The sequence below is a fragment of the Herpailurus yagouaroundi genome, unplaced genomic scaffold (assembly GCF_014898765.1).
Source record: "Herpailurus yagouaroundi ecotype Mexico unplaced genomic scaffold, PumYag 139, whole genome shotgun sequence".
In the NCBI taxonomy this organism is placed as follows: domain Eukaryota; kingdom Metazoa; phylum Chordata; class Mammalia; order Carnivora; family Felidae; genus Herpailurus; species Herpailurus yagouaroundi.
In genome coordinates, this window is record NW_024412394.1 from 20,255,436 (window position 1) to 20,270,186 (window position 14,751).

The 14,751-nt window shown below is 36.0% G+C and overlaps 1 protein-coding gene across 2 annotated transcripts in view; it reads left to right on the forward strand.

The window, feature by feature from the left end:
* Positions 1–14,751, forward strand: part of TINAG (tubulointerstitial nephritis antigen) — an 83,732-nt gene that overhangs the window by 15,659 nt on the left and 53,322 nt on the right. The gene's annotated exons all lie outside the window — the stretch shown is intronic.

The following is a 14,751-nucleotide window of genomic DNA, read 5'->3' on the forward strand; positions in this document are numbered from 1 at the left end:
GAGGACAGACAGAAGAAAATATAAACTTACTGTTTTCTCTGGGTACAGTCGGAGTAGATGGGAAGAAGTGAAAAAGGGAAAGAAAGAAGGCAGTTTAGACCATACAACTCCTTGGTGTTGAGAAAGACTCACTTCACCCACATTAGAATTAATTATGTTTGGTGTCAGGTCAACAAAAGCTGGCTGGTGAATGCATGTATATTTTTATTTTTTTTCTTGATGTTTTTCTTAGATTGGTATTGTTCAAAGCAGTACCTTGATGGAACAGTTCTGTTCGTAATGGTTCTACACTAAAAATTTTATGAACGATTAGATGAATCAACCATTCTCTGGCAGTCCATTGAAGCTGTGTATGTTGTATGAATAGAATCACAATGTGACTGATTGGAAGCTGGCCATCAGAAAGCTCCCCATAAGAACTTCAAATTCTGCCCGTTGAGTCTTTTGTCTCCTTGTAGTATAAAGCAGGCTGTGACACAGCTTGACCCTTATTTCAATATTTCTTGACATTTGTTCCATGGACCACCAATCTTCCAAGATTGGGAGTAAAGATGTACCATCTGGTGGCATTTGGGTGGCTCAGATGGTTAAGCATCTGACTCTTTTTTTTTTTTAATTTTTAATGCTTATTTATTTTTGAGAGAGAGAGAGAGAGAGAGAGAGAGAGAGAGAGAGAGAGAGAGAGAGAGCGCAAGTGGGGAAGGGGCAGAGAGAGAAGGAGGCACAGATTCCGAAGCAGGCTCCAGGCTGTCAGCCCAGAGCTCGATGTGGGGCTTGAACTCACAAACGGTGAGATCGTGACCTGAGCCGAAGTCAGACACTTAACCAACTGAACCACCCAGGCGCCCCAAGCATCTGACTTGATCTCAGCTCAGGTCATGATCTGGTGGTTTGTGAGTTCCATCCCTGCATTGTCAGTGCAGAGCCTGCTTGGGATTCTCTCTCTGCCCCTCCCCACCTCTTTCTCTCTCAAAATAAATAAATAAACTTTAAAACAATAAATTAAAAGATGTCCCATCTGTGGTCAAATAAATTTGTGAAATTGTGCATTATATTTTCCTTCTGAAAATTCACACTAGAGCAGAAGTAAATTTAGGGATAAATTAGAACTTTCTCAGTGTCTCAGAAAGCAAACAATGGAAACAACCAGCTATTATGACTGTATGCAAAACTGGCAATGGCTGAGGTCCTTTTGAACCAGCAGAAACATCACTATTGAAGTCTGTTAATAGGCATGAGTAAGCCAGTGTGTTTACCCATGTGGGCACCATTCCATACACCAACCATGATGAACATGAGCTTTGGAGCCAGTGTACTTGGGTCTCAATCTGGCTCCTTCACTTATTGTCTCCATTTTCTCCTCTTTGAAATAATGACAGCAGTACTACCTTGCTCATAACAGTTGTAAGAAGCCATGAATTCTGAAAGAGAAGTAGTTATTATATACTATATTGCATATATAACAGAAATGTTATTATATACTGTATAAAGTTGTTCTTTCTCCTTTAGTTTAACCATGGGAAAAGAGTAGGGTCAATTTCATAAGAAAAAGTTATCCAAAACTTCATCACTTGAAGATTTTTATTTCATAGAGAAAAGGTGTAGTTCTGGAAATATTGGCCCTATTGGAGTTTACATATTTCTGGTGAACCTGAAAATTTTTCTACTATGCTCCTAAATCAAGTCAAGTCAAATTAAATCTAATCTAATCTGGTATGATCTAATCATCAGCTTTGTACCTGATTGTTTTTCTAGGCATAATGTCCAGGTGCTTTTGAATTTGGGAGATAACTTCAAGAAGCTTCATTGTGTTATATTCTATTATAAATATTACAAATATTTTGATTTAAAAATAGTATTTTCATACAGAAATGGGGAATGGAGAGTTCACTTGTATACTTTGCACAGTTCAAAAAATTTTTAAATAGTTTTGTTGTTGTTGATTCCCCAGGGAGAACAATAAAGTTAACCAAGTTATGATAGATGTTTTAAAAATTTTTTTGTGAACCTTATAATAACCTTACTAGTATAACATCTTTTCTCAGTCATCCAATATAAATGATTTTGGTGTATTTTAGTTGGTATTAATAATAAAGGAAAAACAATGTCTTTCTCTATGGTTTGTTGGAAGTTAAAAGTAAAATAATATTTTATATAGTAACTTTTAAAGCCACCAATCACTGAAATGAGAAATGAAAATTTACTTAATCATCTGGATACCTGACCATTCTAGCTAACACACAGTATTAACTGACTGGATTTATTTCTCTAAGTCATTCGTTATAACAGGAGGAATTTGTTTTTTCCTATCTGAAATATATTCAACAACACCAAGTACTGAGGGATGAGAATTACCTTTGCAAAAAAATCAAAGTGAATATAATGAAGTGTAGCTTTTAACCCTTCATAGGCTATAGAAATTTTTTATTTCATTAAAAATAATCTACTTGATTCCAGAAGTGTTTGTCACCTGTGTGAACAGAAACCTCTGTAGAAAATGAAACACTATCTTAGAAACATGAAGAACAGAGTTACATGTTTTTGTTCTTTCCATAATTTTAAACAAAAATGAACATTTGCCCCATAAAAATGATGGTTAGCTCCCACATACATGAATATAGGCAAATGGCATCAGGCTTGAGTAATAACTGTAAAATGCAGGTCTCAGTGATGCTGCATAAGAGGGGAACAGCCAGATATCTATCTGGTGGAGTGTGTTTACGTGTATATTTTCCTCAGTTCATCTCAGAATCGTCTCATCTATGTAGGTAAAGAGCCTGGGACAGATTAGGATGCCAGTTCTTGCTGTCTCCAAATTAAGAGTTTGAAAATTTAAAGAGCACCAAAGCATGTGCTTATGTCTCCTTCCTTTCCCTCCGTCTCAGAATGGAACCCCACAGCCTTCGAGAAACTTTAGAACATACGCACACTGCCTCCCTCCTTATTCAGCTGAACTTGTGGCAGAATGAGTGTCTTATCTCTCAAGTCAGTTTTTGAGTTTTTAGTTCTCAGTTTTATTTTTCTGTGCTAGTTACAATCTGGTGTGTAACACTGTGATATAATTGAATGTGACTCGAACAACACTGGGAGGCTGAATTGATCACTGCAAGGCAGCTCTCCAAAAAGAAATGTGAAAATTTATTTCTCCCTCCTTGTGAATAAATATTTGGTGCTGTCACAAGAGTAGATTCCTGAGGTGATCTAGTGTGTTGATAGAGCAAGCACCTGCTCTCTGGGTTACCCTCAAACCTGGGTTATCTAGTCCATTCTGTGCTTCTTCCCAGAGCACGTTCTTTGCTCTGTTTCACAAGCAAAATGATGTGAAATGAAATGAGATAAGATAAAATACTTTACATTGGGTCATGGGCATTTAAAATCATGAATGTTATTTTCATTTCCTAGAGTCTCACAGCACTTAGGTAGCTTGTAAAAAAAAAGTAATGAGAAAAAAATCTATTTAATTTTCAAAACCGGTGTTTCTCAGAACTGTTAGATTAACCAACTCCTTCTTTTATAATTATCTATTACAATTCCCCAGAATTAGTGTTCTAAGAAACTCATTTTAGGAAGTATCATAGTTCATCAATTTCTAGATGCTTATTTTCTTCACTTTTTTGCACCTCTGAAATTGGGATGCTTCTTATATTTGATAATGTCCTGGCTTCCGTGAAATATGGGACTGTTGTGGCAACTTTAATGTCTGTTATGTGTACTATTATAATTATGGTTAAACTCATCTGAGAATGACAAAAATTCAAAAGGATAGTGGCTTAAATATCATGGAAATTGACCTATCACCAGCAAATCTGGAAATGGGTGGTCTTCCTCTAGAATTGCACTCAATGGTGTTGGATACCCAGGCTTCTTCTTTCTTGTTCTGTTTTCCAGAGTGTTTCTATCCAAGGCCATGTAATCATTCAAGAAGGCTTCTCCATGTCTAATTTCTGCTAGCCGGAAAATAAAAAAGATCAATAAAAAGAAGTAAAAGTGAAGTGTCATTTATCTCTGAAAGAAAATTCTCAGAAACTGCCGATGACTCTTAGGCTTATATCCCATAAAGACAGAACTTAGTAAGGGGACATGCCTAGAAGCCAACGGGGGCTAGGGAAGGCAGTCATTTTTGTGACCTGCACGTGATGAGCTAAAACTGTTATTTCTTTTTCTTTTTTTAAAAATTTTTAATGTTTATTTTTGAGAGAGAGAGAGAGAGAGAGAGAGAGAGAGAGAGAGAGAGAGACAGAGAGAGAGAGAGCGAGCATGAGCAGGGGAAGGGCAGAGAGAGAGGGAGGCACAGAATCCGAAGCAGGCTCCAGGCTCTGAGATGTCAGCCCAGAGCCCCGATGTGAAGCTTGAACCCACAGATGTGAGATCATGACCTGAACCAAAGTTGGACGCTTAACCGACTGAACCACTCAGGCACCCCTAAAGTTGTTATTTCTCTGAATGAAGGGAATCCTATGGAAAGGGGGAGGATTGGAGAATTAGCACTACCTCCATAGTGTTATCATGGAATACTGATATTTGTAAGTAGATCACTAAACAAATTACCGTATAAATAGAAACTAGAGAAATATCCAAGCTAATTCTTCCAGAGTTAAAGGACTGATGACCAATATTGTTGAAGTTGAGAAATTCATTTTGCTGTTAGCAACCAGAAAATTTGCCTATCCTCTCCAACATCAGTTTAGAGGGAATTTCTTGGTATTCATGGCCTTGGATTGTGAAGGTCAGAACAAAATGATATTCTCTGTTGCCTTCTTTTGATTCTCAGATCACTCTGATTATCCAAATTTAAGTGGAGAAAAGTGCAGCCAGAAATAGAGGCAGTAACTCACATAGTGGATATTGTAGAGATATGGGCTCCTAGTAAGAATGTCCAGAATGTCTAGAATTTGACTAGAGTGTTCTCAAGCTGCTCTGAGATTATGTTTGCATTACTCTTTCAGAGACTTTGATTCAGTTAAATGCAGGAAATACTATAAAAAATTCTCCAGTGTTCACCATTGCATTTGACTTTTATATTTGTTCACAAGATCTTTACTCTTTAACTTTAAATAGAAATATTGAAGCAGGGAGACCGTTGAAATTTAACTTCAAATTTGACTAATGTTAATTTAAAAAATAGCTATATTATGGCTGAAACTTTTTCATCATTACAGTTAAAAAATTTAAAAATGCCTACTTACAAAAGTGTAAATATTTTTAAAAATAAATTTCTATCTTATTTAAGCCACTGTCACTTTGAAATTTCTGTCACTCACAGCTGATAGTCTTGATTTTTTTTTTGCTTTATTAAACATCCTTTAACAAAAAAATTAGCATTTGTTAAAGCCCAACCTCTATTATCAATTCCTAAAAGTTATTATTCTCTGATGCCTACCTTAGTTTATAAGCCCTTAAAAACACTTTTACATTACAGACATGCAATAATCATGGAATAATGGGATAAAAATTTGCTTTTTGTTTATTACATCAGATTAGCTGATATCATAAGGCAAATAAAATTGTAAGATAGTATTTGCTTGTTGATCTTCAAAGCCTACTGGCTTATTCTTTGGAAAAGCAATATTAAATAAGTGATAAATTTCTGAAAGATCCAATAGGTGAGCTTTATGAATTGGATCTGGCTTAGTGGGTTGGTAAATATGTTTTCAATAAAAAATGTCATTTTGCTTGTTATTTCTCTATTGCCTTATCTTACTGAGGAAGATTGACAATTAGTATATTCTTAAAATTTTATTCAAATCCAAGGTAGTTAACATAGAGTGTAATAATGGTTTCAGGAGCAGATTTAGTGATTCATCACTTACATATGACATCTAGTGCTCATCCTAACAAGTGCCCCCCCCCCTTAATGTCCATCACCTATTTAGCCCATCCCCCCAGCCAGCACCCTCCTGCACCCCTCAGTTTGTTCTCTGTATTTGTGAGTCTCTTCTGGCTTGACTCCTTCTCTGTTTTTATCTTATTTTTCCTTCCCTTCCCCTATGTTCATCTGTTTTGTTTCTTTTCTTTTTAAATTTTTTTTAATGTTTGTTTATTTATGTTGAGTGAGAGAGAGAGAGCGCAAGCGGGGGTGGGGCAGAGAGAAAGTGGGGGGGAGAGACTCCCAAGCAGGCTCAATGCTGTCAGCACAGAGCCTGGCATGGATCTTGAACTCCAAACCATGAGAGCATGACCTGAACTGAAACCAAGAATTGGACGCTTAATGGACTGAGCCATCCAGGCACCCATATTCATCTATTTTGTTTCTTAAATTCCACATATGAGTGAAATCATGTGATATTTATCTTTCTCTGACTTATCTTGCTTATTATAATACATTCTAGTTCCATTCATGTTGTTGCAAATGGCAAGATTTCATTCTTTTTGATCGCCAACTAATATTCCATTGTGTGTATGTATATATATGTATATACAGTATATATAAATATATATACATATATATACACACATATATATATATATACATATATATATACACATACATACACATACACACACACACACACACACACACACACCCCCCGTATCTTCTTTATTCATTCATCAGTCAATGGACATTTGGGCTGTTTCCATACTTTGGCTATTTTTGATAGTGCTGCTATAAACATCGGAGTGAATGTGCCTCTTCAAATATACATTTTTTTAATCCTTTGGATAAATACCAAGTAGTGCAATTGCTGGGTCATAGGGTGGTTTTATTTTTAATTTTTTGAGGAACCTCTATATTGTTCTCCAGAGTGGCTGTACCAGTTTGCATTCCCACCAGGAGTGAAAAAGTGTTCCCCTTTCTCTGCATCCTTGCCAACATCTGTTGGTTTCCCAAGTTGTTCATTTTAGCCATCCTACAGGTATGAGGTAGCATCTCATTGTGGTTTTGATTTGTATTTCCCTGATGATGAGTGATGTTGTATTTCCCTGATGATGAGTGATGAGATGATGAGCATCTTTTCATGTGTCTGTTAGCCATCTAGATGTCTTCTTTGAAAAAGTGTCTGTTCATGTCTTTTGCCCATTTTTTCACTGAATTATTTGTTGTTTTGGGGATATTGAGTTTGATAAGTTCTGTACAGATTTTGGATATTAACCCTTTATCCGATATGTCATTTGAAAATATCTTCCCCCATTCCTTTGGTTGCCTTTTAGTTTTGTTGATTGTTTCCTTTACTGTGCAGAAGGTTTTGTCTTGCAGAAGGTTTGTCCCAATAGTTCATTTTTACTTTTGTTTCTCTTGCCTCTGGAGACATGTCTAGTAAGAAGTTGCTGTGGCCTAGGTCAAAGAGGTTGTTACCTGTTTTCTTCTTTAGGATTTGATGGTTTTCTGTCTCACACTTAAGTCTCTCATTTATTTTGAGTTTATTTTTGTGTATGGTGTAAGAAAGTGGTCCAGGTTCATTCTTATGCATGTCACTGTCCAGTTTTCCCAACACCATTTGCTGAAGAGACTGTCTTTTTCCCATTGGATATTCTTTCCTGCTTTGTCAAAGATTAGTTGACCATATGTTTGTGGCTCCATTTCTGGTTTTTCTATTCTGTTCCATTGATCTGTTTGTCTGTTTTTGTGCAAGTACCATACTGTCTGAATAATTACAGCTTTGTAATATAGCTTGAAGTCCAGATTGTGATGCTTCCAGGTTTGGTTCTCTTTTTCAACATTACTTTGCCCATTTGCAGTCTTTTCTGATTCCATACAAATTTTAGAATTGTTTTTTCTAGTTCTGTGAAGAATGCTGGTGTTGCATTGAATGTATAGATTGCTTTGATTGTATAGATATTTTAACAATATTTGTTCTTCCTATCCATGAGCATTGAATTCTTTCCCATTTCTTTGTGTCTTCTTCAGATTCTTTCATGAGCTTTCTATCGTTTTCAGGGTACAGATCTTTTATCTCTTTGGTTACTTTATTGCTAGGTATTTTATGGTTTTTGGTACAATTGTATATTGGATTGGTTCCTTGATTTTCTCCTGCTTCATTACCGATATGTAGAAATGCAACCAATTTCTGTACATTGATTTTGTATCCTGTGACTTTGCTGAATTCATGTATCAGTTCTAGTAGTTTTTTTGTGGAGTCTTTGGGTTTTCCATGTAGAGTATCATGTCATCTGTGAAGAGTGAAAGTGTAATTTCTTCCTCTATGATATGGATGCCTTTTCTTTCTTTTTGTTGTCTGATTACTGAGGCTAGGACTTCCAACAATATGTTGAGCAACAGTGGTGAGAGTGAACATCCCTGTCGTGTTCCTGACCTATCAGAAAGCTCACAGTATTTGCCCATTGAGGAGGATATTAGCTGAAGGTCTTTTGTATATGGCCTTTCTGATCTTGAGGTTTGTTCCTTCTATCCCTAACTTCTTGAGGATTTTTACAAAGAAAGGATGCTGTATTTTGTCAAATGCTTTTTCTGCTTCTGTTGACAGGATCATGTGGTTTTTATCCTTTCTTTTATTAATGTGATATATCACATTGATTGATTTGTTGATATTGAATCACCTTTGCAGCCCAGGAATAAATCCCACTTGATTGTGGTGAATAATTCTTTTAATGTATTGTTGGATTTTATTTGCTAGTATCTTGGTAAGAATTTTTGCAAATATGTGCATGAGGGAAATTGGTCTGTAATTCTCCTTTTTAGTGGGGTCTTTGACTGGTTTTGGAATCAAAATAATGCCTGTCTCCTAGAACGACTTTGGAAGTTTTCCTTCCTTTTATATTTTTTGGAACAGTTTCAAATGAATAGGTATTGACTCTTCTTAAAATGTTTGGTAGAATTCCCCTGGAAAGCTATCAAACCCTGAACTCTTGTTTGGTGGGAGATTTTTGATTACTGGTTCAATTTCTTTACTGGTTATGTGTCTCTTCACATTTTCTACTTCTTCCTGTTTCAATTTTAGTAGTTTATATGTTTCTAGGAATTTGTCCATTTCTTCCAGATTGCCCAATTTCTTGTCATATAATTGCTTATAATATTTTCTTATTACTGTTTGTATTTCTTTGGTGTTGGTTGTGATCTCTCCCCTTTCATTTGTGATTTAATTTATTTGGGTCCTTTCCTTTTCCTTTTTGATCAGTCTGGCTAGGGGTTTATCAATTTTGTTAATTCCTTCAATGAAAAAGCTCCTGTTTTTATGGATGTGTACTACTGTTTTTTTCTTTTTTTTTTATTTCGATATCATTGATTTATGTTCTAATCATTATTATGTCCCTTCTTCTTCTGGTTTTGTGCTTTATTTGTTGTTCTTTTCCCAGCTCCATTAGGTATAACATTAGATTGTGTATTTGAGACCTTTATTCCTTCTTTAGGAAGGCCTAGATTGCTATATACTTCCCTCTTATGACTGCCTTTGCTTCACACCAGAGGTTTCGGACTGCTGTTTTCTTGTCCTCATTGGCTTCCATGTACTTTTTAATTTCCTCTTTAATTTCTTGGCTAACCTATTCATTCTTTAGTAGGATGTCTTTAATCTCCAAGTATTTATGGTCTTTCCAATTTTTTTTTTGCTTGTGATTGATTTCAAGTTTCATAGCATTATGGTCTGAAAATATGCATGGTATGATATTGATCTTTTTTGTACTTGTTGAGGGCTGATTTGTGACCCAGTATGTGATCTATTCTGGAGAATGTTTCATGTGCACTTGAGAAAAATGTGCATTCTGCTGCTTTAGGATGGAATGTTCTAAATATATCTGTTAAGTCCATCTGGTCCAGTGTGTCATTCAAAGACAATATTTCCTTGTTGATTTTCTGCCTAGATGATCTGTTCATTGTAGTAAGTGGGGTATTGAAGTCCCCTACTATTATGGTATTAATGTCAATGAGTTTATGTTTGTGATTAATTGATTTATATATTTGCATTCTATCAAGTTGGGTGCATAAATATTTATAATTGTTAGATCTTCTTGGTGGATAGACCTCTTAATTATGATATAATGCCCTTCTTCATCTATTATTACAGTCTTTATTCTAAAATCTAGTTTTTCTGATATAAGTATGGCTACTCCAGCTTTCTTTTGACATCCATTAGCATGATAGATGGCTCTGCATCCCCTTACTTTCAATCTGCAGGTGTCTTTATGTCTAAAATGAGTCTTTTGCAGGCAGCATACAGACATGTTGTGGTTTTTTTGTTTTTTTGTTATTGTTGTTGTTGGTTTTTTTTTTATCCATCCTGATACCCTATGTCTTTTGATTGGAACATTTAGTGCATTTACATTCAGAGTGATTATTCAAAGATATGAATTTAGTGCCATTGTGTCACCTGTAGAGTTGGTTCTCTGGTCCTTTCTAGTCTTCTGGTCTTTGTCTTGTTTTGTTTTTCTCCACTCCAAGAATTCCCCTTAAAATTTCTTGCAGGGCTAGTTTAGTGGTCATGAACTTCTTTAATTTTTGTTTGGGAAACTCTATCTTTCCTTCTATTCTGAATGACAGCCTTGTTGGATAAAGAATTCTTGGCTGCATATTTTTCTGATTCAGCACGTTGAATACATCCTGCCACTCCTTTCTGGCCTGCCAAGTTTCTGTGGATAGATCTGCTGCAAACCTTATCTGTCTTCCCTTGTAGGTTGAGAACTTTTTTCCCTTGTTGCCTTTGTAATTCTTACCCTGTCTGTGTATTTTGTGGATTTGATTATGATATGCCTTGATGATGGTTAGTTTTTGTTGAATCTAATGGGAGTTCTCTGTGCTCCTTGGATTTTGATGTCTGTACCCTTTTCCTGATTAGGAAAGTTTCCAGCTATAGTTTGCTCATGTAAACCTTTTTCCCCTTTTTCTCTCTCTGTCTTCTCTGGGACTCCTATGTTTCAAATGCTATTCATTTTTAATAAGTCACTGTGTTCTCTAAGTCTTGTGTATTGATCTTTTTCCTTTGTTTCCCTCTTTTTTTTTGCTTCATTATTTTCCATAATTTCATCTTCTATATCACTGACTAACTGTTCTATTTTGCCATCCTTGCTGTCATGGCATCCATTAGAGATTGAATCTTGGTTACAGCATGTTTAATTTTGGCATGACTAGCTTGTAGTTCTTTTATCTCCAAAGAAAGGGATTCTCTGGTGTCATCTATGTTCTTTTGTAACTCCAGCTAGTACTCTTATAATCGTGGTTTTAAATTCCAGTTCAGACTTCTTACTTATATCAGTATTGATTAAATAAATGGCTGTCATTTCTTCCTGTTCTTTCTTTTTTTAAAATGTTTATTTAGTTTTGATAGAGAGATAGAAAAGGGGAGGATGGGCAGAGGGAGAGGGAGAATTTGAAGCAGGCTCCAGTCTCTAAACAATCAGCATGGAGCCTGGCACAGGGCTCAAACCCACAATCTGCGAGATCATGACCTGAGCTGAAGTTGGATGCTTAACCAACTCAGCCACCTAGATGTCCCCTTCCTGTTCTTTCATTTGGGGTTAATTCCTCCATCTTTTCATTTTGGAGGAAGAAAAAAAATTAATAAAATTAAAATTTAAAAATTAAAAAAAAACACAAATAAATCAAATAAAGGATGCAAGATCCTAGGTGTGTTTTGGTCTGCTTGTTGAGAGCAACTTGACAGAATAGAGAAAAAAGAGAAAGGAAAAACCTGGTTAAAATTAAAAAAAAAATTAAATACTAAAATAGGATAAAATAAAATGAAGAAAGTAAAATAGAATAAAACAATTAAAAAATAAGAACATAAAAATAATTTTGTTTCTTTTGGTATCCAAGAAAGGGAAAGAAAAGAAAGAAAAAAGAAAACAACCTGAGCAAAAACAGAAGTGAAGAAAACGAATAAATAAAGAAACCAGCAGACAGAATGAAAACTAAATGCAGTTACATCATTTCCCCTAGAAATGAAACTTTGAAGCACACTATAGTCTGTAGACTAATCAGTAGGTGGAAGGGATTTGTGCTGGTCTTTTGGGGGATGTACCACAGATGGGCAGGGCTTGGTGTAACAGCTCCCTTTTCCACTTGATGACACTGCATAGCTTATTGGGGTCAATTCCTGTGTGTATTCACACGCTAGAGGTGAAAATGGCTTCACCTAGTTCCTTACTCTTGGTGCAGGAATGCCACACCTTCACTGACCTGCGATCAGGCACCCCTCCTTTGTCTCAGGCCTCCGTCCATCCCACTTCTCCCCTATCCATGTCCAAGCTGTCTGCCTGCACCTCTCTCCAGAGTTTTATCTTAGATGGGATTGTGTGTCAAAACTCCACACTTTAGAGAGACCTGTGGCTTGGATACATGCAAATTCTCTTGGGAAAGTTCTCACTGAGCAGTGGCTGGTGTTGGCTTGTCTCAGAAAATGTTTGCACGATGGCACAGCAGCAGAGGTTTATGGTAAATCACCCCACACAGCCCTCTGTGGTTTGGTTTTGGTGCCCTCTGGCATCTTTGTTCCAGTGTCAGTTTAATGTGGCTTCTCTCCAGGGTCCACTGGGAATTTTGCCAGTGGGAAGGCCGTATGGCCTCTAATAAATGCACTCCAAGCAGGGAAACTGCTTCTCGCTGTGTGGCACATGGACCCCTCAGTCCCTGATGCCTGCTACTGGGGATTAGCCCTGCTTCCTCACCAGAGCATCACCAGGCACTGAACTCTGAACCTTCAGACTCTGCACTCCACTGTTTATAGAATCCTGGTGCTATTGAAACTCTCTTCTTTCTCCCAAAGGTTTTGGGGAACAGGTTTCTTGTTCAGTCCACTGAGAGTGTTTTTACTCTTTCTCTCTTTCGCACCAGCTACTTTTGGTAGGAGTGATTTTCTTGCATGATCCTGTTGTGCTTTATTCTCTCCTTTTCTCTTTCTCTCTCTCTGTCCTCTCTCCATGAAAAGGGCTCCCTACCCTTCACAACTCTTCCTCCTTCACCTCTCCACAACCATGTACCTGCCAAGCTCTGGCTCAAGGTATGCAGATTGTTGCATTAAGCCTTAGATCTATTTCCAGGGTGGTCAAAATGGTTTGATGTTTGTCTAGCTGTGTTTCAGGGATGAGACAAGCTCGGGGTCCCTATACTACTCCACTATCTTAACCCCCGACCAGTATTTTTTAAAGCAATAAATTGTAAAAGCAGTAAAAGCAGACTGGTATTTATAATTTAACTTAATGTGCCTAAAGAGGAAAAATCATTTTTTAAGAGATGAAATCCACTAGTTAGGTCTATATCTCCTCATTATTATAAGGTATTTATTGAATACCTCCTGTGTGCAAAGAATTCTGGTAGGCTTTGGAATATGGAAGTCAAATTCTAAATAATTCAACCAGGCTGAAATGTGTTCAATGTAATGGTTGTATATTGCCTTAACAGAGTAGAGGGGAAATGTCCTAGCTATGTTATTAAATTGTAATTCTGAAGTGGTAAAGTAACAACTCACACTGCACCTATTTTTCTGAAAACTTGAGACAACTTAGTATTATAAATGTTTAAGAGCTCATTGATGAAGCAATGATAATAAAATTGGGAAGTATTAGTAACTAATAAGATAGGTATATTTCCATTTTAGTTAGAAAGACTCTTTTGGAGACTGAATCTCTATCTCTGGAACTCTCTATTCAGAGCATAAATTGATTGAGCTGCAACTCTAGGTTTCTGCAGTGTGGTCAGTCTAATGGTATAAGGATCTAACATCACCTGGATTTCCATGATACTTCTCTTAAAGGTATCATGCAGACACTCTACTGTGATCTGCTTGGCATTTTCTGCACTTTTCTTCCATCATCTAAATATTTTTAGTAATGGAACTCAAGATTTAATAACTTTCTTATCAGGTGATAGTAGTTTCTTTAAATCAAAACTGAACTCTCTAATCAAAATTCAAGTTTATAAATATTTTGGATGAATACCTTTTTAGGCCGACATGTAAATTCCAAATCTTTCTTTAGTCTTTGAAGCAATTATATACTTGTCAGAAGTAATTTTGTTTGCAAGATATTGGATCAGTAACCTGACTTGCTGAATGCAATGCACAATTATAAAACTTTTAAATAGGTAAAATTTTAGCTTTTATAGACATTTTATTTCTCTTTCAAAATATCAATTTATTTCTGATAAAGTAAGGAAATGATAAATGGAGCTTAGTTCTAAATTCCAACACCTGAACCTAGTTTCAGGGATATTTCTTATTTAATTTTAGCATGCCATTTAACTTTTGGAAGTTTGTCTCTTAATTGGTAAAATAGAGTGAAAATTATTTGCCATGGTTATACAACTTAGAGCTATTGTGGAGATAAAATATTGATTGTTAGAACACTTTGAAAACTTTAAAGCACTATCAAAAATGTTGTGTGTGAATGTGTGTGTATGCTTAAGTGATAAAAATTAATAAATCCTTATTTTGTTTGAGTCCTTATTATTTTTCAAGTGAAGGTTATCACTCTTTAGAAAGTTTGGGGAAAAAAAAACGGTATTGTGTTTGAGATTTTCTTTGAGTGACTTGAACAGAGCAAGGTATAACATTTAATTTACATTCTTGGAAAGACAGCAGCTGAAATCGACTCTCTCAGGACTCGAACATGGGCTCTGAAGAAACAATGGTATTGTACATTTGGCATTCCACACTTTCTGAAACCCTTTCAATCTTCAAGGATTTTATAAATGTCAACCAATTCATCCCAGTTTTGCTTCTTAATGTCTTGTGTAAAATTGGTGTGCCTTAGGGCTCCAAGTACATTGCCACATATGCATTGTTTCAAAAGTAATTTCATACAGAGTCACACTCTCCAACATAAAAGAGACCTAAAGGTAAATGTTATTTATGAGGTCAAATTTAA